This window comes from Myotis brandtii, unplaced genomic scaffold (genome assembly GCF_000412655.1).
Source record: "Myotis brandtii unplaced genomic scaffold, ASM41265v1 scaffold191, whole genome shotgun sequence".
Lineage (NCBI taxonomy): Eukaryota > Metazoa > Chordata > Mammalia > Chiroptera > Vespertilionidae > Myotis > Myotis brandtii.
In genome coordinates this window covers 4,217,868-4,242,280 of record NW_005357115.1, presented here as the reverse complement: position 1 = coordinate 4,242,280, position 24,413 = coordinate 4,217,868, and the positions used below count along the sequence as shown (strand labels likewise).

The 24,413-nt window shown below is 41.1% G+C and overlaps 1 protein-coding gene across 3 annotated transcripts in view; it reads left to right on the top strand.

The window, feature by feature from the left end:
• The window catches only part of THADA (thyroid adenoma associated), a 296,168-nt gene that overhangs the window by 122,925 nt on the left and 148,830 nt on the right, over positions 1-24,413 (top strand). The window lies entirely within an intron of this gene.

Below are 24,413 nucleotides of genomic sequence, written 5' to 3'. Positions count from 1 at the left end.
GGGGGGGGGTGGGGGTCTAGTGAAGGAAGAGAACAGGGAGTATTGCCATTGCCCCCAACTGGTCTCCAGTATTTCATAGGAAAGTGCTTATATTGTGGGTGTGGGAGCTTATATCTACTGTTTAAATGTTTCCTTGGAGTCCACCTGCCAGTGGGTGTGTGGTGTTGATAGGAGGTGGCCCCCTTTTGAAAAGCATAGCCTGACTGTTGCATTATTTCTGTGTTGAGCCTGGCCAACATGGGGCAGGCTTGGTCCTGGCATATGTCCCCTCTCCAGGGCTTCAAGAGGACCTCTGGCTCTTCACTATGGAGCAGTTTCCTAGTGGGTGCAAGGAGGGGCATCTAGATGGCAATGTCGTGTAGCATGAGTTTACTATGCACTCGTCCTTTCTTTCAAGCTTGGAGTATCTGAGAAAGAGCCATGCATACAGATTGTGCATGGAGTCACAAGATAGCAGGCTTTTCTGCTTCTAGAGCCTGTTGCCACTTCCTCTGTTACATTTTTTGAGTCATCTGCCAACTTTTTCATTTTGGATCAACAGCCTCAGTAACTAGGCCTCTAAAAAGTATTGAGATTTTCTTATTAAATATTTCAGAACCTGTCATAATAGTTAGCTTATTCCTTTATACTTATCTCTTGACAAAACATCACCTTCATTTATTTAAGTTATTTTCCAAAAACTGAAATGGACTTAGAGCAGAAGGATAAAATATACCAAACTCACGGGAGTGTTTTTGTTATTATGTGGTGTCCTGCTTTCCACTTCCTGGTTTCACAGAGCTGACTGATGCATTTTAATGTGAGAAACCATTAAACAGAAGATTCTGACATGTGGTTGCTATCGCCATTTGTTTTCGCCAAGCCCTGGCTGTGGCTGTGTTATCTGTGATCACAGAGATGACTCACTCAGATTGGGTTTTGTTTCCTGAGACACAAAGTTACTACCTCCCTATCCAGCATTTGGTGATTCATTTTAGGAATTTGAGTCATAATTTTACTTTCAGGAGCATTTAAAACTTGTACTTTCACATGTAACTGGAAAGAACTAAAAAGTGTTTCAGAAAGTTGATGGTAGGGAAAAGGCACATGCACAGAGAGGCACAGTGTAGGCTTTAGAACTTTGTCATCCTGTGTTGAGAACATTCGGTTTGTAGAACCTTCTTACTAATCAATCTGTTATGTGTTGCATCCTAGAAACCAGAAATTACTATGTTGAAGGTATCCTTCCTAACTGTTATTTGTTCATTTATAATATAGTCAGAGGCTCATATTACTAATTATGTTCCAGGCACCTATTACATATAACAAGGATTGCATTAATACAGATTTAAATATTAACTGAAATCCAGTGTATTTAATATATTGTTTTTTAAACTAGTGAGAAGGCCTGGGTCACTAGTTGCTTTCTACCTGAAAAGGATTCATAGCACAAGTCGCCACAATTAATTCCTTAGAGTGTCAGGAGGCTCTGGTTTATTGAATGTTCATGTGTATTATAGAATAGTGTTTCTCAAACTTATAGATATAAATATATGACTTGGGAATCTGGCTCAGTAGAATTGGGGTGGGATCTGAGAGTCTGTCTTTCAAACAAACTTCCAGGGAATGCTGATGCTTCTGGTCTGTAGATCACAGTTTGAGCAGTAAGATTAAATCTGGAATATTAAACCTAAATATTATCAGAACCACCTCCCCCCAACACATACACATAAAGATGATTTTAATAAACTAGAAGGACATTTTGCTTCCCAAACTAGACATTTTGCTTACAGTGATTCTGAAAGAGATGTTATCACCCCCGTTTTCCTGGTGAGGAAACTGAGGTTCACAAAGGGAGTCAGTTAGAGAGCTGGAATATGGACCCAAGAGTGCAGGACTTATCAAGAATGTTGGTGTACTCTTTCTACTACACCAAAATAACCAGTTCCCTTTTGTGTAGCCCAGAGCTTTAGCTACTCTGAGTAGGCTCATTGCTTGGAGCAATGAAGGAGCCTATATCCAGAGTTAGTAGATCTGAGTACAGGCTGTTTTCAGGATGTAGAAGTCATGTCCCCACCAGCAGTGGGGTCTGCTCCTTACTTTGCTTTTTCAGTAGTGAGGGTGGCTTGATTGGATGCCACCATTCTCTCAGGCTCACATCTGTGGATGCCTGGGGCAATGAGGTTGGTCTGTGGCCAGGTACGGAGGAAGGCTGGCTTTTCTTTCTTGACCATCTTCTGTGGTTCAGTGGAAATATCCTAAACTTAGTTAGAAAACCCAGTTTTAGGTTTCATTAACTTACTGCAGAGACAACCCTGTGCTACCCTAAAATGTTCACAGTCACACTGGAGCTATAAACTATAAACAGATTTTTTTCTGGAATAGTGAACTTGGTAAAACTGTATACATTTGATTTAAATTGCTTTTGAAAAGATTATTCATGAAGAAAGAGAAAAATTGATCATAAAACGTCACTTTAGGCATTTTTTGTGGGTCTAGTCATGGTAAAGATTGGGCTGCTTTGACTTGGGATAATCGCTGAAAAGATGGATGGATGCACAAGCGGATGGGCAGTGTTTTATTTTTGTGGCGTTGTTGATGTTAATTTATGTACTTGGAAGAGCTATAATCAGGCTCTTGGATACTTTGAGTTTAGCTAAAGAAATTTTTCAGATGGTGGGAGTAGCACAAAGGTTGCTATGCTAAAGTGAATTGCATAATGAGAAGATTAAAGGCCCCAACGACAGCTTTTTATTTCCTTTTGATTTATGTCTACTTACTTGCCATTTCCTTCCTCTCTAATAATATTTGTAAGTATTATTAGTATTTTTATTCCTTATCCCACATTTGTTAGCATAAACTTAAATCTCTGTTGATTTTCTTTGTTGACTTAAATCTTACAAGTTTCTGATTTGGATTTTCCAAAGTTATGCATGTGTGCAGTTATGATTGTTGCATCATCTTGGAACAGAAATGATCATGCTAATCCTAGTGTTTCATTTGTAAGTTTTTGTTTTCGATCCGGTATACTTTATGTCCCTGATGTTATGCTGGATCCAGAAACACAGCCCTTTACCATGAACATGATGCCTTCAATGTAAGCAGTTCACCCTTCAGTTCAAATACCACAAAGCTACACATGCTTTAAAAGGGACCCCGAGCTCCCTGAGTACAGCTCACCAGTGCCCACTTGTTTGGGGCTTTTAGAGACCAAAATATCGCTGGACATACTATGAGTTCCCTTTCACAAGCAAGTTTCAAGTTTAATTGAAGAGCTATAGGAAACCAAATATTCCCAAACCTAAGTAACAGCATGAGGTCCTGAACAGAGCCAAGGGCCCTGAACTCAAGACAACTGGTTCTGACCAAGCTCTGCTACTTACATACTTGGACAAGGCTGCTTACCTCCCTAGACCAGTGGTATCTGTGTTTGTAAGGGTATCAACTGAGACAGAAATTCTCAGCATCAGATTAATATCTGTGGGATAAATCAGTCCCCCAGCTGCCTTTTATTCACTTTTGGGGTGCTTTTAAAAGGATCTCCCCCCGCCATGCCCCCCCTTTTTTGTTGCTTATTTCCATTGCAAAATTGCTTCAGAATGTTTTTCACCAAATCATTTTAGTCATTGTTTACATTAAATAAATTTTCAGTGAAATCTTTTCTTTTCTCTAAAAAATATTGAAGTACAAGTGATAATACAGTCTCAGTTACATCCTTAGGGACCTAGACAGTAGAAACTTTTTAGTTGAGATACTGAAAAATCTAGGTAACAATTTTTTAGAAATTGGAAAATATGTGTTTTATATCTTTTTAAACTATTTTGTGATTATACCAGTCTTAAAAAGGGGTTAGGTACAAAAACTAAGAGTAATTCGGCCTTTTAAGCCTTTGCTATTGGGAAATAACATTGACTCTCGTTTTGTTTTCCTTGAAAGTTACATAATTCAAGGATTATCACTTTACTCATTACCCAGGTTATGAAGTTGAAAGAACTTGTTTTCCACAGTGTAGAGTTGGGGTTTTTGGAGTAGACAGTAATTGGCTTCTACCTTCATTTGTGATTGTAATACTGGGAGCTCTCCTTCAAGGCTGTATCTTTCTATTGACTATGTCTTCCCAGAATCCTTGTAGATAAAGAGAAGACAGGCATTGCTTTAGAGAGAGAGGAATGTGGAGACACTGCTGGGAAGGAAGACATGCCCTTCGTTCTCTGCACCTCAGCTCTAATCATCTCTCCCTCTGAATGGCTGTAGCATTTGTTACATAAACCTCTTATCTTGCTATTCGTCATTATTGCATCATACTGTAATTTATATGCTCAGTGATTGTTCTCTCCAAATAAGTCTTAATCTCTTTCCACGCAGAAGCAGCTATGGGTTTTTTGGTTTGTTTTGGTTTTTGGTACCTTTCTCTGCCTAGCCCGGGTTTCAGAATGAAACATTGTGAATTGAGATAGCATGTGTCTTAGCAGGTCTGTGTATCTTCAAAATACTTCAGGGACTCTAGTCCTACAATATTGGAGCCACATTTCATATCCCACTGGTTATGTAGAAAGGGTTTTGTGTTGGCTAGGTTTTGTGTTTTACCTGGCCTTTGAGGAGTCTTATGTTGCAATATGATTGCTGACATTTACTTTTATTTTGACTTCACCTCTCTGACCCTCTGTTTCCTTTTCTATCAAATTAAGGCATTAGATATTATGTAGGTCCTTTCTGGCCTCATGAGCCTCTGACCTGGCCTTCCTGGACTGAACTCCTCTCTCCTGCCTGCTGTCTAGTGAACTGCTCTGGAGGCCCACCTCGTAGCTTCCCTGCTACAGGCTTTAGAACCAATGGAGAGGAGTCTGGATTGATTAAAAAAAAAAAAGAAGAAGAAGAAGGAGGGAGGTGCCATTTTTCTGTTGAAAGTCATAGAATTATAAACAAGCCAAAACATGTGGGGAAAAGACTCCCAGGTTGATGCAGCATGAATAGGGGCTGTCAATCTGCGTAATGGGGTAATCCTGCTTGCAAAATAGCAGATAAAAGCTCCTTGGTTTGCTTGTTAAGAAAATTTCTAGAGAAAGGAAGGGGTTGGCATATAATGGTGATTGAAAGAAGGCAGACTCTAAACTCCTGCTTTGGCTTGTCTCTGCCAGTCAACTGAGAGGAAGGCCCTGAAGGCAGGTATAAGTGAGGTGATAGAGAAAGAGCACTGTCTCCTATGCATGAAGGCAAATCCTGGCACCCAGATAATTTACAACCTCCATGCAAGTGAGTGTAGAACAATGCCAGTCATTTGAGGGAAATGTGGGCTGGGTGGGAATGTTACACTAGGAGCTTGAAGAACGGTTTTCAAAAGAGAAAGGAAAAGGTATATTTTATCAGTGACCAAACAACAGTTCATATTAACTGTTTTAGACTGGATTGTTCAATGCATTACTTGTGAGTGCTTCAAACTTTGTTTTGCTGTGAGCTAGTAAGAATCCCCTAAGAATAAGTCATGCCTGAGTCATCTCATTGTTTTAATGGCATTACTAATCTGATAGATGAAGACAATGCCGTTTTATTCAACATTTAAATTACTTACTTAAATGAAGACAGACTAGATGGCATGTTTATCAAGTTTGTGTATAACATAAATATAGTAGGTCATGGAGTAAAAATTCAAAATAGCCTTTAAGCATGAGAGTGACAAACACAAATTTAGGCTAGTAGCCATTATCGCTATGTGGCTGGGGAGGATGAAATTGAGGAAGCATATACTAGGAGCTTCAGTTCTATTTGTGATGTGCTCTTAAGCTGGGTTTTGGGCAAATGGTTGATTGTCATATTCTCCATACTCTTTTATTTGATATGTCTCATGTAGTTCATAATTAAAAAATAAGATTTGAAATAGTCTTGGAAGACGAGATCGATAGAGACTATCAAGATAACATTTAACAGAGATCTGCAAACAGCCTCATATTCTGATTTTTTAAAGAAAAAGAAAAATTGTGTGCATACAGACTGGGGCTGGCTAGCTGCAAAGCAGTTTTTATTTTAAAAATCTTGGGGAATGGGATTTTCTGGTGAGCCCTAAGGAAGCACTGTGACACAGTTGCTGCTTCCAGATAGTGAAGGGTTTAGTCCCTCTCCACTCTGCTGGTCAGAGTAAACCCATATCATTTTGCTTATTATGTTCTGCTCTGGGCTTCCCATGTTAGGAGGGTCACTGATAAATTAGTATTTATACAGAGGAGGTGACCAAGATGAGGAGGAAGCTAAACATCTGGATATAGTTAGGCTGGAAAAAACTTCGAGGCAACATGGTAATGGTCTTTACATACTTGAGAGGCTGCCATTTGGCAGAAGGCAAATAATTTCTGTCTTGTGCTCCCAATGGGAAAGTATGAGATAGATTTCAGATTTCAATATAAAGAATTTTGTGAAAGTTAACATTCTCCATCAGAATAAAAAGATTTCCATAATATTGCCAGTCATTGAAAGTGTTCAAGGAAAACTGATCACATATTGGGCAATGCATCTGAGGTTGAGCTAGATGACCATCAAGGCATCTTTTTTGAAATGCCTTATTTCAGAGCAGCTGAACAACTGCTGGATTCTAAATGTGCAGTGAATGAAATGGTGAACTTTTCTCTAAGCCTGCAACACGCATTTGTACATTGTTATGGGTTCCTCCATCTCCCAGAGAAAAGAAGTTGGGGTGCCATTCTTAGGATGGCCCACAAGGTCACAATGGTCTGTCTGGTCCTACATGGTGCCCTTCTGCAGTTAATCCACTTAAATCTAGCTCCTAAGTAACTTCTATAACTTGGTTCTGGATAGTTCTGAAAACATCTTTTTTTCTTTTGGCCTATGGGATGTTATGTCTGAAAAGCATTCCTTATTAACTTAATTATCTTTTTTGATTGGTGTTGCTATATTTTTCTCCATTCCAGATGTTGGCTTAAGCCACATTTGTTTTCTGACAAGTACAAGGAACATCTGAGTCTTTGAGAAAAGTCAGAGATGCTTGTCTGAAAGTGATTAAAATAGGTAACTCTTTGTTGTCTAAACTTCTAGAAGAATCTTCCTGAACAGAAATGTCTAGAGAGAGAGTACAGGAGTCCTTAAGCCTAGCTATTACAAGTAGGAACAGCTGGGAATAGGGCTTTGCTGGTGCTATTAATGTAGAACTTCCTCCGCCTAGTCAGCCTAGGAACTCCGCCCTTCCGGTGGTGCTAAATTCCATGAGCCTTAGGGAATGGGATTAAAGGTTAGGCCTTCTTATACCATCCTGAAAGAAGGGACCTGCCATTCCATCAATGGTGGTGGAAACCCTGACCTTTGATTATACTAGTGGACTCCGATACCAGGTCAAGGTACAGATGATTAGTTCTGCCCATAGGGTTTTTTAGCTGCTAAATTCCCCTCTTTGCCTACAAGCCAAACCTGTGCCCACTCCCTGCATTCATACTGCATTCATGCACATATGTAAATGACCCTAGTCATTACTTTGCTTGGGGCTATTTGTTGTCTTACGGAGACATTTTGAAATAAAGCAATGAAACTCGGGTGGTAGAACTAACTGAAGGCCTTATATTAGAGAGGACCTAAAAGCAGAGATTGGAAGGTTGTTTCCTAATGTTGGTGAAATCTTAGTTTGGGCAGCCACCTACTTGGTCTCCTTTTTACTGTGGCCCTGCCTAGCTAGCACTTCGTTTGGAGGACTGTGCTCATGGCCCTCTGAATTTCCAAATTCCATCCGAGATAGCTGAGGTGCATCCTGTGGAATGAAATCATATTTTCTGTATTGAATGGCTTTTTTTTGCAAAGAGTTCTGGCATAAAAAGATACTCCATCATCTGTCACTAATTTTTATCTCTCAGTACCTAAAGAGGGCCTGACTGACTTCATCTGTGGTATCAGATCTCTTTAAGACCATTTTCTAAATACGTTTTAGTAAAAGGAATGAGGAGTTCACCTCCTATGGAATGCATTGACAAAGCAAGCTAGAAAAATAAAACTTGTAAGGACCAGCTTTTCTTCAGTGTTATCTGTTACTTCAATAGGCCAGTTCAGGTCATGTTAGAACAAGTGATTTGATCTGCAAACAGCCTCATTCTTAGCTGAAATTTCTGACAATGATGATAATCCATGTCCTATTGATGCCATTCACTCTAAAGCTTAGAATCCAGTCAGTTAATAGATTAACCAAGTAATTGTAAAACATCCACTGTATACCTAGCTAGTGTTTGGTCTTGGGTAAGATGCAAAGTAAAGAAAAAAGGTTTTATCCTTGAAGAAGTTACTGATTAGTGAGATAAAACTCATGCTTGTGAACCTGACATACTGTATATTAACCATGTAATTATGTGACAGATACACCAAGGAACAAGGGCTTATAAACAAGGAGAAGAGCACCAGGGGCTGGAGAAGTTCAGGAGGACTTCACAAGTGGCAAGGCAGGAAAAGAATATGGGCATTCGTCTGCATCTGGAGGACATTAAGAAATCCCCCATGGTTAGCTGCTCATGTGAGAGGAGAGAAAAGCCATGCTGTCCACTCTGTAGACAGTGGGATCTCACAAGGGGGAGATTGGAAGCCAGTTTTATAATTCATAACTTGGAGGTCATCATAAAGAGCTTTGCTTCCACTTGAATCAAGAGTGACCCAGGAAATTAACAAAATAAATGGGTTAGTGCTTAACAGGAGAAGCCAAATATTTTCCCTAAGGAACTTTTGTTTCCTTAGTCTTTGTTATTTTCTCAAACATTGTAGCTGAATAATGCTGAATTAAAGGATTTGACAATACCAAGTCCCAAATACCAGCTAACATGCAGTCATCTCATCTTACCTAGTAGGGAATATTTTAAGATCAAAAATGTATTTTTTTTTCTCTTTAGGTAGAAAATATCAGTTAGGCAATAGAATAAGAAGGTGAAGGTGAATTATTATAAGTTTAAAATGAGGACAAGGAAAAATAATGACAGCATGTTTTTAATAAGGGCAGAAATAGAATATTGGGGACCAGCTACTTGTAAGAAATATTAATCATACTCTGTTAACTGCAATTGTTCTGTTCTAATTAAAGATGGCACATTCTAATCTGGCTGGGAGTTGCATGTGGGACCTGGGAGCTCACCTGGAAACGTGGCCCATCCTCCCCAATCAGGAGCTGCCTATTAACAACTTTGTTGCAGAAACCAGAACTGCTAGCCCTTGGAAGACCCCCAACCTTTGCATACCCACAGGCCTTTGCAAGTCTGCAGCCTGCATTACCTGGAAACTGCCCATTTGGCATACCCCTTTGCCCACTCTCCATCTGATCTTTGTCCTTCTACCCAATATAAGCAGCTGACTTATGGTGGGGGGCAGAGCACATTTTTGTGGATGACCTGCTGCTCTCCCATACTGCCAGCAGTATTGGAATAAACACTCATATAATCCCACCCTGTCTCTGCTTAATTGGCTCAAGTAGTGACAGGTAGCACGGACCCATTGATTGGTTACATTTTGGTTATCTTTCACTGACTGGCACAGTTTTTTTCCCCTCCCTATTCTCTGGGCCTTGACCCTTACCATTCTATTTATAATCTTCTAGTTCAAACAAGCTTCTTTAGTCACATCAACTGCACAAGATACATTCACCCTTTTACTTTTCCCTTTGTATCTTATTTTTCTTACTCACCTTAACATTGAGACTCTTGACTGCTCATCTTGCCTCCCCTCCAAACCAATTACACATATTTTCTTCTTCATCATTTATCCTCATCTTTCACTTTATTTCGTGAAGTGCTCTTCATCACTAGTTCTTCTATCCATTAAATATATTTGTTGAGGGCCTACAAATACACAAGTATATTGTGTCATTGCCCAAACCCAAAGCCCCTACTTTCATCACCTCTTATTTACAAGAGAAAATATAGGCCATTAGGCATGGACTCTCTCCATGACACCTACTCTACCTACCACCCTAGTTCTCTCCTTTGTTTTTAGCCAGACTCTTGGAAAAGGTATTCTATGGTATAGTCTCCATTTTCTCCCCTCTTATTTGTTCATCAAACCACTAGATCCTGGATGCTGCTTCTACCACTTCACTGAAGCTGCACTTACAAAGATGAAATAGGAGTGATCTCCTAGTGACAAAAGCCATCAAATGCTTTTTAACCCTTGTCTTTTTAGATCTGTTTCTGGAATTTGACACTGTTGTACACTACTTCTTTATGACACCCTCCTCTGTGGCCTTCTTTGGCCACTGTGTCTTTCTCCTCTTGGCAGGGCCTCTTCCTCCTGTTGTCTTCCAAATGTTGATGCACCTCTTTGTTTTGCCCCACAGTCTCTCTTTTTCACTTTGCATGCACTTTCCAGAATTGCTACTCACATACACTAATGAGTCAGTTCTTGAACTAGAACTTGTACAGAATCATTCAACTTTCTATTATTAGACAAATCTCTTAAAAATTGATTTTTGAGAGAGAGAGAGAGAGAGAGAGAGAGAAACAGTGATTTATTGATCCACTCATTTATGTGTTCATTGGTTGCTTCTTCTATGTGTCCTGACCAGAGATCAAACCCTCAACCTTGGTGTATTGGGACAATGCTTCAACTGAGCTACCTGGCCAGGGCCTTAGACAATTCCTTCTACATGTCCCACAGATACCTAAAAGCCAGCAATTTCAAAATAAGCCCCCAGGTAATTCCTCTGCACACTGAGATTTGAGCAGCCATCTCTTAGGGCAGTGGTTCTCAACCTTCTTAATGCCGCGACCCTTTAATACAGTTCCTCATGTTGTGGTGACCCCCAACCATAAAATTATTTTTGTTGCTACTTCATAACTGTAATTTTGCTACTGTTATGAATCATAATGTAAATATCTGATATGCAGGATGTATTTTCATTGTTACAAATTGAACATAATTAAAGCATAGTGATTAATCACAAAAGCAATATGTAATTATATATGTTTTTTCCGATGGTCTTAGGCGACCCCTGTGAAAGGGTCGTTTGACCCCCAAAGGGGTCGTGACCCACAGGTTGAGAACCGCTGTCTTAGGGCCAAGCACATGTCTAACATCACATTCTACCTAGCCAACTGTAGTCAGAGGATTTCTTGAAAGGAAACATGTTAGAATCAGGACTTAGGGTATCACATAGGACCACCCCCCACTTTTCCCTGATACCGTTCATGTGTACCCAAAAACAAAGGTTTAAAAAACCATTGACTTTTGGTTTAAAAGGCCGATAAGTTTGAAATTATTTGCTTTTTTCTTATATTGATTATCATCACTTTGAGGTAGCAAGTGGCAAGTACCTTTCATTGGAGATGGACAAGCCAAGGCCCTGAAAGATAAGCATAATATTTCCCCAGTCAAAAAGTAATTCATTAAGGAGTCAGGTATTGATTCATTTATTCATCTACTCAACAGAGATTTACTGCAAACACTGATTATGTGTCAGGCATGATAGAAACACAGTGGAGAATCAGATACGGTTTTTGGCATAATGGGGTATCCTTTGTGCTATACTGCTTCTTGGTCCCTATCTTTTGCTCTAACTTGTTTTTCATCTAGTTAGCGATAAATGATAATACTTAGCAAATATTTACTTTGGGCTGGACACTATTTTAGGACTTAATACATACTAATTTATTTAATTATCATGACAACACTGTAATGTTGTTATTCCCATTCTACAGAGGGCAAGTTAAGGCCTTAGGAAGTTTAGAAATGTGCCTTAGGTCATATCACTAGTACGTGATAAGGTGGGTTCACACCTGGCAGTCCAGAACCCAGGCTCTGGCCACTCCCTTAGCTATGCTAATGCTTAACACTACAGTAGGCCCTTCTAACGCATCTGTTTGCTATAGCAGTGGAATAGGACTAGCTGGTTCTGAACATGCCAAAATTAACCTGCAGTTTTAAATAACAAACATTTGGTCTTACTTTGCTGTCTTGAGTTATCTCCCCCACTGTCCCCCTTGGGCATTGCTTTGGCAGTGGTCTCATTTTACAATCTGAAATTAGTAGAAAAGGAAGAAAAACTTGCATTTGAGCCCAAATGGTTGTGACAGGTTGCTAAATAAAACTGGCTCAACTGAAATTCTGAGATTCTTGAGAAATACTGAGAATTTCTTACAAAAGAAATTTTCTTTATAATAGGAAATCACTGGTCATTGCACAGTTGTGTTTTAGCAAAAAGAAAATATGTCAAGGTTAAGCACAGAATCTTTTTTTAAAATATATTTTTTATTGATTTCAGAGAGGAAGGGAGAGGGAGAGAGAGATAGAAGCATCAATGATGAGAGAGAATCATTATCGACTGCTTTCTGCACACCCCCGACTGGGGATTGAGCCCACAACCCGGGCATATGCCCTGACTGGAATCGATCTGTGACCTTCTGGTTCATAGGTTGACCCTCAACCACTGAGCCATGCTGGTCAGACAAGAAGCACAGAATCTTCATGAGATTATTTGTGGTCTATTTATGCATAATTTTAAAACTATTAGAAAATATGGGAATTCCGAGCAAGATGGCGGCATAGGTAAACACCGGAGACTGCTGCCGCAAACAACCACTTCAAAAATACAACTAAAAGACGGAACGGACATCACCCAGAACCACAGGAAGGCTGGCTGAGGAGAGACTCTTCAACTAGAAGGAAAAATAACAGCACACCGAGGCTCAGAGGAGGCGCAGTGTGGAAAAAACTCAGGTGCGGAGGTGCGCGCGCAAAGCGGGCTGGTGGCTGAGAGCGCGGTTGTCGTTTTCGGTCAGGGGGGAGTCTCAGACTCTGAGCTCCAGATACGGGCGAATCGCTGGGGACTCGGACCCAAACGGGAGAAGCGGGAGTGTCTGGCATCAGTTGGAAGGCAGCTTTCCCTCCGAGGTTTGCAGCGGTTCCGGGGGTTCTGAGAAGCAGAGCCTCTGGGAACAGGACTGAGGGCACCATAACGGCTCCCTCCGCCCGCCCTGTTGAGCCCGCCCCGCCCAAGCCCTGCGCAGAGCCATTTGCCGGATAGCCTCAGGCAAAGGCTAGATTAGCACCTCCCCAGAGGACAGAAGTTTTCCGCGGCAGACACAGCTGATTCACACAGCCAGTCGGCCTGGTGGTCAAATCCCTCTAGTATTAACTACAACAATCAAGGCTCAACTAGAACAAGACTGCGCACAAAGACCACTAGGGGGTGCACCAAGAAAGCATAAAAAATGCGGAGACAAAAAAACATGACAGAAATGGAGGATATAGAGCTAAAAATCGCAATTTTGAGGGCTTGCAAAAATGTGCTAGAAGCTGTCAATAAACTTGAGGAGAGAGTCACGAAAACTAATGAGACCCTCGATGCTATGATAAAGAACCAACTAGAAATTAAGCATACACGGACTGAAATAAAGAATATTATACAGACACCCAATAGCAGACCAGAGGAGCGCAAGAATCAAGCCAAAGATTTGAAATGCGAAGAAGCAAAAAACACCCAACCGGAAAAGCAAAATGAAAAAAGAATCCGAAAATACGAAGATAGTGTAAGGAGCCTCTGGGACAGCTTCAAGCGTACAAACATCAGAATAATTGGGGTGCCAGAAGATGAGAGACAGCAAGATATTGAAAACCTATTTGAAGAAATAATGGCAGAAAACTTCCCCCACCTGGTGAAAGAAATGGACTTACAGGTCCAAGAAGCGCAGAGAACCCCAAACAAAAGGAATCCAAAGAGGACCACACCAAGACACATCATAATTAAAATGCCAAGAGCAAAAGACAAAGAGAGAATCTTAAAAGCAGCAAGAGAAAGAGACTCAATTACCTACAAGGGAATACCCATACGACTGTCAGCTGATTTCTCAACAGAAACTTTGCAGGCCAGAAGGGAATGGCAAGAAATATTCAAAGTGATGAATACCAAGAACCTACAACCAAGATTACTTTATCCAGCAAAGCTATCATTCAGAATTGAAGGTCAGATAAAGAGCTTCACAGATAAGGAAAAGCTAAAGGAGTTCATCACCACTAAACCAGTATTATACGAAATGCTGAAAGGTATCCTTTAAGAGGAGTCATGAAGGTCAGAAGGTCAGATAAAGAGCTTCACAGATAAGGAAAAGCTAAAGGAGTTCATCACCACTAAACCAGTATTATATGAATGGTATAAAGGTATCCTTTAAGAGGAGGAAGAAGAAAAAGGTAAAGATACAAATTGTGAACAACAAACATGCATCTATCAACAAGTGAATCTAAGAATCAAGTGAATAAATAATCTGATGTACAGAATGAACTGGTGATTATAATGAATCAGGGACATAGAAAGGGAATGGACTGACTATTCTTGGGGGGGAAAGGGGAATGGGAGATGCGGGAAGAAACTGGACAAAAATCGTGCACCTATGGATGAGGACAGTGGATGGGGAGTGAGGGCGGAGGGTGGGGCGGGAACTGGGAGGAGGGGAGTTATGGGGGAAAAAAAAAAAAGAGGAACAAATGTAATCTGAACAATAAAGATTTAATAAAAAAAAAAAAGAAGAAAATATGCTTTCCATCTGTCTTTACCATCTGAATTTTCCACTGTTGAAATTTCACATAATTTTGAAAATCTTCAGAATTGTTGAAAGAAAAAAGAAAAATAACAAACATTTATATAAGAGTTAGAAGCTTACAAAGTACTTTCTTTACAAAGTACTTTCACACACAGCTTACTTGAGCATCCTTTTTACTCTGAGAAAGAAAGCAGAATCACAAAAGTATAAATACATGTTGAAATTTTTAAAAATTGTCTTATATGGTAATTCTAAACTTATTTGGGAAAAAAAGGCAAGTCTGAATCAGTGAAGTGTTCAAATTACTGAATGTTATGAAATAAAAGTTTCAGCCAAAACCGGTTTGGCTCAGTGGATAGAGCATCGGCCTGGGGACTCAAGGGTCCCGGGTTCGATTCCGATCAAGGGCATGTACCTTGGTTGCGGGCACATCCCCAGTGGGGGGCGTGCAGGAGGCAGCTGATCGATGTTTCTCTCTCATCGATGTTTCTGGCTCTCTATCCCTCTCCCTTCCTCTCTGTAAAAAATCAATAAAATATATTTTTTTTTAAAAAGTTTCATTACTCCAATTTGTGTATAGTAACTTTAGGGAACTGCTCTAATGGGTGGATAACAATAGCATCTGGTTAACATACTAGTTGATAGTTCATATCACAAGGCCTCTGAGGTAGGTTGAAAACCCCTTTGTTTCTCAGTTTTATATTTTTCACTAGAGGCCCAGTGCACGAATTCATGCATGGGTTGGGTCCCTCTGGGTGACCTGCAGGGATTGGGCCAAACCCCGCAGTCCAACGCTGTCTGCAGCTCCTATCTGCCACTCCTGCTTATCCCGGCCCCACTGTGCCTGCCGCTGGCTCGCACCCAATCAGTCCCAATCGGGAAAGGCTCGTGCTGCTGCAGCAGCACTTGCCAGCCATGAGCCCTGCGTTTGGCGCCCTCCCAAGGGGAGTGGCCTGCGGGATTGGGCTGAAACCGGCTCTCCAACATCCCCCGAGGGATACCGGATTGCAAGAGGGAACAGGCCAGGCTGAGGGACCCCACCGGTGCACGATTGGGCCGGGGAGGGACCGTGGGAAGGTTCCAGGGTGTGTCCGGCCCATCTTGTTTAGTCCTGATCAGTCGGACCCCAGCAGCAAGCTAACCTACTGGTTGGAGCGTCTGCCCCCTGGTGGTCAGTGCATGTCATAGCAACTGGTTGACCAGTCGACTGCCCTCTTGTGGTCAGTGCACATCATAGCGACTGGTCAACCAGTTGACTGTCCCCTGGTGGTCAGTGCATGTTATAGTGAGCAGTTGAGCAGCCTTAGCATAGCATTAGCATATTACGCTTTGATTGGTTGTTCTGCCATTTGGCCTGTTTGCATATTACCCTTTTATTATATAGGATGGGCACAGTCCCACCTCCCTCCTTCACTCACCCAAAGTTGCTAGCCAAAACCTGCTGAGTGGAACCCTGACATGAGATGTGCCCCAGGAAGAATTCCTGTTCTGGGATATTCATGTCCTCCTGTTCCCAAGAGATGGCCACATTTCTCCTAACTTTAAATAAAAACTCTCAGCCCCAAAGGTTAGCACAGCCTTGGTCTGAATATTCACAAAATCAAAATTAGACAGGTCTACGTGAATGAGATTTTTCTGTTTGGTCTCTATAACGTCCAGAGATTAACAAAATATGTATTTGTACAAAGGGTGCTACTGTGTAAACAAGCCTGCTCCTTTTTGATTATTACATTTATACAGAAAAGGGCCATCTGTTTTGGTAGAAACTGGAAATATATCTAGGTCGCCAAGGAAAAGCTGAATTGTTACTGAAGGATGTGTCACACAGACAAGAAAATAATTTACAAAGCAGTGGGTAGAAAATATTTTCAAACGCTAAACCAAGTAAGTTCCTTAAGCCGCCCTTTTGGGTAATGGGTGAGTAGTGTTGGTTTGTTTTTTGCTTGACTGTTTATTCATTTTTCTTTTCCATAAGAATCTTTTTTTTTTTTTTTTTGTAAAGCCAGAGTTTAAGGCTCAGCTTCTTTTCAGCTTGGCTAGAATGAAAAGTAAAACTTATTTAATACTAATTATAACCTGCATAAGTCTAGTGAACAGAAACTTAAGAAATGTAATTCTTGTTTTCTAGCTGAGCTTCAATGCCGTATAATTAATATAATTCAATCACTTCTTACCCATTTTTTTTCCGGCATGATTTAAGACATCAGAATTTAATTCACAGCCAGAATGAGAACCGGACTTAGGGAAAACTTGAAAAGACTAGCGAGGGATTTGCATTCTGCTGCATGGTTGAACACGTCCCTAAAGTAGCAGCTTTAGAATGCTGATAGAATTCCCCCATTGAAAGCTGGCCAGCAGAGGGGCTTCCTAGCGCCCCCCCCTCCCCCCCTCACCCCTCACTTGTCTGCACCACTGCAAACTGTCATGAGGGCCCTCGATATGAAACTAGGAGGCTCCACAGGATTGCTATACAGCCTTCCAGGAGGACACTAGTATTACCTGGCAATCTGTACTCCAGATTATAAGCCCCAGGCTGTGGGTTTTGGAATTGGCCAGTTACTCTGGCTCAACCTTGGATAAATATTCCTGGGTTCTCAGTAGGGTGGAGAACTCAAAGCCCTGTTTTTCCTGAGTCCTTCCATAACCAATTCTTGACATGTTGTTACAAGGTCTGAGTGGAGTGGCCGTGTTTGAAGGGGGAATAGGGAATGCTTTCTACTACTAATTGTTATGCACTCCCATAGCAGTCTCTTTTTCCCTTGGGAATGAAGCCTTTCAGAGGGCCAGATTCTACCCCACTGTAGCCATTCACCTGGGATAGTTGGAAGCTATATGTAATGATTTGAGAGGTTTTAAACAATGCCCTCCACCAACCCCGTTTTCTCAGATGCTGCCTCTTTTTTGAGCTGAACCCTGAAGTTTCATGAGTCTACTTTATTCTTTAAGTTATATGGTTTTGACTCCTAAAATGGGAATTCCACTGTGAGGTATATCATTCTAAGTTATTGTTACTAATTTATACCACTGTATGAATTAGTTTAGGTTTCATTGGTGTTGACAGAAAGAAATGGAAGACACTGGTTGGGTAAGAGATGGGATAAGGCTAGGGCTTGGGGAGAGGGTGCAGAACTTAGAACAAAGGCAGAAAGCAAGCCCAGCCGGTGTGGCTCAGTGGTTGAGCGGCGACCTATGAACCAAGAAGTCACAGTTCGATTCCCAGTCAGGGCACACGCCTGGGTTGCGGCTCGATCCCCAGTTGGGGGCATATAGGAGGCAGCCGATCAATGATTCTCTCTCATCATTGATGTTTCTCTCTCTTCCTCTCTGAAATCAATAAAACTTTATATATATTTTTAAAAGGCAGAGAGCAAGTTGCCACTGTCACATGTATGGCCTGGGTGAGGACTACAGTGGCTTTGTCCCCACCAGAACTTGCTCTCAGGCTTTCAGTGAGAGAGGCCATCTTAGTTTTCATTGCCTTCTCCTCTGGTAGGGAAAGACTTGGAGGTCTTTATTTACAGCTTTAACGCTTTCTTGCTTCTTCTAGATGTTTCCTTTCCAAGATGAAAGTTTGTCCTGTTCTCTCCCAGAATAGGTCCAGCAGCAGAACATAGTGAATCCTTCCAGATAAAAGACCCTCCTGATAAAATGCCAGATTGTTATCAGAGAAGCAAGTGAGCAGAGTCCAGTCCCTGCCATTAATTACCTAGTTACAGCTTTGTTTAGATCCTGTTAATTTGAGGGTGTGTTTTCCTTGGACAGCTTTTTGTCTGTGTTCTGAACTACAGCCTGATGTTTGTAAAAATCCCAAAGGGCAAGGAATAGTAGGCTCCTTATTTTCTGAAAGGTTTAATGGCAAGGAAGAGAGTATCAGCATTTCTATCTTCCATCTGGAAGGAAATGGACAAATGCTTGTTGGGGGTGGTTCATTCTTCACTTCAAAGTATGCAAACCCTAGTGTGTTGAATGAACCCTGACTTTGTATACTTAGCCAAAAGATTACCTAGAAATAGAATGACATTGATCTCTGTGAAGCCATGAGTATCAACGAGTGAATGACTGGGTATCTAAACCCTGAGGCCAGAGTCCAAATGCTTTAAAACTGCTTGGTAAATGTACTTAACGGCACTGAACTGTGCACTTAAGAATGTGTAAGTTATGTTATGCATATTTTACCATGAAGTAAATAAATAAATACATACATACATACATACATACATACCTGCTTCTTGGCAGTTCCAGTACTTTGGTCAGAGCTAGAGACACTGTAGGAGTGGGCTCTGTGGTCTGCTTTATTTTGAATGAGGTTGCTATTGCACATAAGGCATTATGTACCCTTTTAAGAACGTGTGACTGGGAGCACAGAGAACCTTAATTAATGCAAGATGAAGAGACTGTTTTGCTGCCATCATATGGGCACATTGGGAAGTTGGGATCAGAAAAGAGACCTGTCTTGAAAAGGATTGATTCTAAACAACTATAAACACTTTTCCATGAATGTTAACAAAAGAGAACGGGAATAGGGTCTCATGGTGACTGGAATAGTAGCTCTATTATTCCTCTGATTTTCAAATAGTGGCATTGAAACCCTCCATGACTAGAAGCAGCGTTAAGTAAATTACCCTAATCTTGGGTATCTGGCAGCTATTAAGTGTCCAAGCACAACTTGCTTTACCAAATTAAACTCGACTCTGACCTTCTGTTTTCCTGTTAGCTTCTGTCCTCCACCCAATTCACTTTGGCTGTAAAACTCTTGACCAGTGACTCCACTAGCTCTTTCAGCTTCTCTGCTGGAGGGTTAGGTAGCGGGGAGCCTTTTTGAGGACTAGACCATTGCACTTTTTTTCGCTAAGCCAAGAAACTTCTCAAACCCTGCAAACATGTTACCTTGTGACATAGCTGCAATATGAATTTTAGGATAGAAAAAAGAAAGTGTGAAACTAGCCTTATCCCAAGTAAGGAAACTTTTTTTCTGTTAACCGTGAAAGCTCTGAACTTAGAACTCTGAGAGATGCATCTTTTCCCCTTAAGACTGTGCACCTCTGTGGTACTTATTCCTACCATCAATTGAAGGCAGTTGATGGTAGTTCACCATGGTTTTAGCAATACCTTTCTCATATTTAAATTTAGTACTTTCCTTTAAAAAGGCAAGAAAATATAGGAACTTAGGAAGAGCTAAGGTAAATCCTATCTAATAAAAGAGTAATATGCAAATTGACAATCACTCCAACACACAAGATGGCTGCCCCCATGTGGTCAAAGATGGCTGGCAGGGGAGGGCAGTTGGGGGTGACCAGGCTGGCAAGGGAGGGCAGTTAGGGGTGACTGGGCTGGCAGAGGAGGGCAGTTTGGGGCGACCAGGCCTGTAGGGGAGAACAGTTAGGGGTGACAGGCCGGCAGGGGAGGGCAGTTAGGGGCAATTGGGCTGGCAAGGAAGCAGTTAGGCATCAATCAGGCTGGCAGGGGAGTGGTTAGGGGCAATCAGGCATGCAGGCAGGCGGGCAGGCGAGTGGTTGGGAGCCAGCAGTCCTGGATTGTGAGAGGAATGTCCGACTGCCCGGTAGGATCAGGCTTAAACCGGTAGTCGGACATCCCCCAAGGGGTCCCAGATTGGAGAGAGTGCAGGCTGGGCTGAGGGACACCCCCCACACACACACCGTGCAGAAATTTTGTGTACCGGGCCTCTAGTTTAAAATAAAAAAGCTCACTGTGAGTGAAACCAGTAAAAACAAGCCCTAACCTCATAGGTAAGAAAAATTGGATTTTTTTTCTAAAAATGTATGCTTGTAGGAAATAAAATTTTTTGCCAGAAATAGCATAGCTAAAGCAGTCTGGTGTGAAAGGTGTGTCTTTAAAATCTCAACTTTGAAAAATAAGGTTTCTTTGCTTTCTTCTTGACTAATGGTTTTGTCAGAATAATCATTTGAATAAAAAATGAAATGCTTTGAAGTATATGGGGGAGTAGAGAACTTTTCTGTGCCTTGTACAAACTGGTGATACTGAATGATGCCAAATTCTACCAGTTTACCCAGGATCCAAACACTAGCAAATGTAGCCAAAGCCATAGAACTCTACTGATAAAATCATGAAAGTGGCCAGAAATAATCTTGATTGTTTAATTTTTTTTGAAATGTTATATTTATTAGACATTAGCACCCAGAAGTTAAGCAGTATTGAATTTCACACATAGCATTTTATTTTTAATCTTAGGTTGAAGGGTTATGTCCTTGGCATGGTTGAAGAATGACATAGAATTTTCACTGGCCTTTTTTTAAAATTGATGGGCAAGGAGGGAAGCTAGGGAGTAAGATGATATTGAATTGAAGCTAAATTTATTAATTGAATTCAAATGAAAATAATGAATGTAACTTAATGATTTTCTTATTTTTTTGTATACATGTGTATACCTTCTGTGAAGTTTCTCTTTAGTGCTACTTAGGCTTAAAATATAGTGTAAAATATCTCTTGCCACTAAAAGTAGCAGGGGAATTAGCAGTGATTTACTCCTAGTAAATGTTACATGGACATGTTGGAGGATGTGACCAGAATTTTTTATTGACATGTTCCCTATCTTAAAATACAGTTATCATGAAATTAATCTATTAAGCCTTAGTCACAATCCAGGTAATGTGATTCTTCTTATAATCAGTAACCTAATTAAATGCTGGAGGGCTTCAGCCATATAGTAATGTACCTTGTTTCTGAACAAAGATAGCACCACCACTGAAATTGTATACTTGTAACATTATTATATTTTTAATTAGTGGTAGGGTATATGTGTGTGGTGATCAGTTTGTTTCATCTTCAAACTTTGCACAGCTGTCTCCATTGTGCGTTTATTTGGACGTATTAAATAATAGTACACCAACTTGGTTTCTATTTTTTCAGAATTCAGCATGATTCAAACTGAGATGAGTTGAAAATTATTTTTTTCACTGTGGAATAAGCCAGTTATCAAAATAAGCAAAAATAAAAGATAGTGCAAAGCAGGTTTAATCTGCTAAAGATGGAGGAAATAATCTATAAATACTCAAATGGAAAATCCTACTGCTAAATTCAGATGAGTTTACTCAAGCTGGCCCAACAAATTCAACATTGCTTGGTCAAATGTTTTGAGTTGTCAAGTGTACATAAGAGTAATAAAATTGAATTCCTTTTATATGTTGCTGTTGCTCAATCTTATGAATTTCTTTTAATACATGTTATTGTTGTTCAAAATGTCTTATAGTTGGGGTACACTGGTTTTTGTAACTAGCACAGAATTAGAGTCAGATAGACCTGACTTTGAGTCCCAGCTTGTCCATTCACTCCCTTTGTGAGCTTGGCCACATCACTTAATGTCTCTGAGCCTATCATAGAAGAACATGTGGATGAGGCTGGGTGAAGGTGAGCAATGGGGGAGGAGGGGAATAGGGACGTTTGTAATAGTGTCAACAATATTAAAAAAAGCAAAAGAACATGTGGAAAACTTGGACATTGTCCTGAAAAAAGTGGCGGGGTTAAAACATTCTTATATGATTGTTACAACTTAAATATTTATTGATTTGGTTTTTTAAGAAAGCACAATGAAAAGTTAATTCTGGTCATAAAAGTTCAAAGGAAATAGCTAGGCTTGTTTAATCTGAGGAAGAGAAGACGGGATGTTTTGGAGATGGCGCTGGAGGCTAAGATGGGAAAACAAGACAGGATGTACAACTTAATAACTTTCTAATGTGTGTAAGAGATTATTCTTTTTTTTGGGTTACTTGTGCAAAGTTAAATTTAGAAGAATGATAAATGCACTCCCCTCCTCCCAGTTCCCGCCCCACCCTCCGCCCTCACTCCCCACCCACTGTCCTCATCCATAGGTGCACGATTTTTGTCCAGTTTCTTCCCGCATCTCCCATTCCCCTTTCCCCCCCAAGAATAGTCAGTCCATTCCCTTTCTATGTCCCTGATTCATTATAATCACCAGTTCATTCTGTACATCAGATTATTTATTCACTTGGTTCTTAGATTCACTTGTTGATAGATGCATGTTTGTTGTTCACAATTTGTATCTTTACCTTTTTCTTCTTCCTCTTCTTAAAGGATACCTTTCAGCATTTCGTATAATACTGGTTTAGTGGTGATGAACTCCTTTAGCTTTTCCTTATCTGTGAAGCTCTTTATCTGACCTTCAATTCTGAATGATAGCTTTGCTGGATAAAGTATTCTTGGTTGTAGGTTCTTGGTATTCAGCACTTTGAATATTTCTTGCCATTCCCTTCTGGCCTGCCAAGTTTCTGTTGAGAAATCAGCTGACAGTCGTATGGGTATTCCCTTGTAGGTAATTGAGTCTCTTTCTCTTGCTGCTTTTAAGATTCTCTCTTTGTCTTTTGCTCTTGGCATTTTAATTATGATGTGTCTTGGTGTGGTCCTCTTTGGATTCCTTTTGTTTGGGGTTCTCTGCGCTTCTTGGACCTGTAAGTCCATTTCTTTCACCAGGTGGGGGAAGTTTTCTGCCATTATTTCTTCAAATAGGTTTTCAATATCTTGCTGTCTCTCATCTTCTGGCACCCCTATTATTCTGATGTTGGTACGCTTGAAGCTGTCCCAGAGGCTCCTTACACTATCTTCGTATTTTCGGATTCTTTTTTCATTTTGCTTTTCCGGTTGGGTGTTTTTTGCTTCTTCGCATTTCAAATCTTTGGCTTGATTCTTGCGCTCCTCTGGTCTGCTATTGGGTGTAATATTCTTTATTTCAGAGCGTGTATGCTTAATTTCTAGTTTCTTTATCATAGCATCGAGGGTCTCATTAGTTTTCGTGAGGCTCTCCAAAAGTTTATTGCAAGCCCTCAAAATTGCGTTTTTTAGCTCTATATCCTCCATTTCTGTCATGTTTTTTTGTCTCCGCATTTTTTATGCTTTCTTGGTGCACCCCCTAGTGGTCTTTGTGCGCAGTCTTGTTCTCGTTGAGCCTTGATTGTTGTTAATAATACTAGAGGGATTTGACCACCAGGCCGACTGGCTGTGTGAATCAGCTGTGTCTGCCGCGGAAAACTTCTGTCCTCTGGGGTGCTAATCTTCTAGCCTTTGCCTGAGGCGATCTGGCAAATGGCTCTGCGCAGGGCTTGGGCGGGGCGGGCTCAACAGGGCGGGCGGAGGGAGCCGTTATGGTGCCCTCAGTCCTGTTCCCAGAGGCTCTGCTTCTCAGAACCCCCGGAACCGCTGCAAACCTCGGAGGGAAAGCTGCCTTCCAACTGATGCCAGACACTCCCGCTTCTCCCGTTTGGGTCCGAGTCCCCAGCGATTCGCCCGTATCTGGAGCTCAGAGTCTGAGACTCCCCCCTGACCGAAAACGACAACCGCGCTCTCAGCCACCAGCCCGCTTTGCGCGCGCACCTCCGCACCTGAGTTTTTTCCACACTGCGCCTCCTCTGAGCCTCGGTGTGCTGTTATTTTTCCTTCTAGTTGAAGAGTCTCTCCTCAGCCAGCCTTCCTGTGGTTCTGGGTGATGTCCGTTCCGTCTTTTAGTTGTATTTTTGAAGTGGTTGTTTGCGGCAGCAGTCTGCGGTGTTTACCTATGCCGCCATCTTGCGTAAGAGATTATTCTTAAAAATATTAGTGTTGGAGTATAATTGATATAAAATCAACTGCACATGTTTAGAGTGTACAATTTGCTAAGTTTATATACCCATAAAACCATCACCACCGTCAAGATAGTGAACATATTATAATCCATTACTCACAAACGTTTCCTTGAGCCCCTCTGTCATCCCCACTCCCATCACCAGGCAATGGCTGTTCTCTGTCCTGTCACTATAGGTTAATTTGAATTTTCTAGAATTCATCTACACTAATAAAAGAGAAACATGGTAATTAGCGTACGACCGCTACCCTTCCCATTGGCTAATCAGGGAGATATGCAAATTAACTGACAGCCAAGATGGCGGCCGGCAGCCAGGCAGCTGGAAG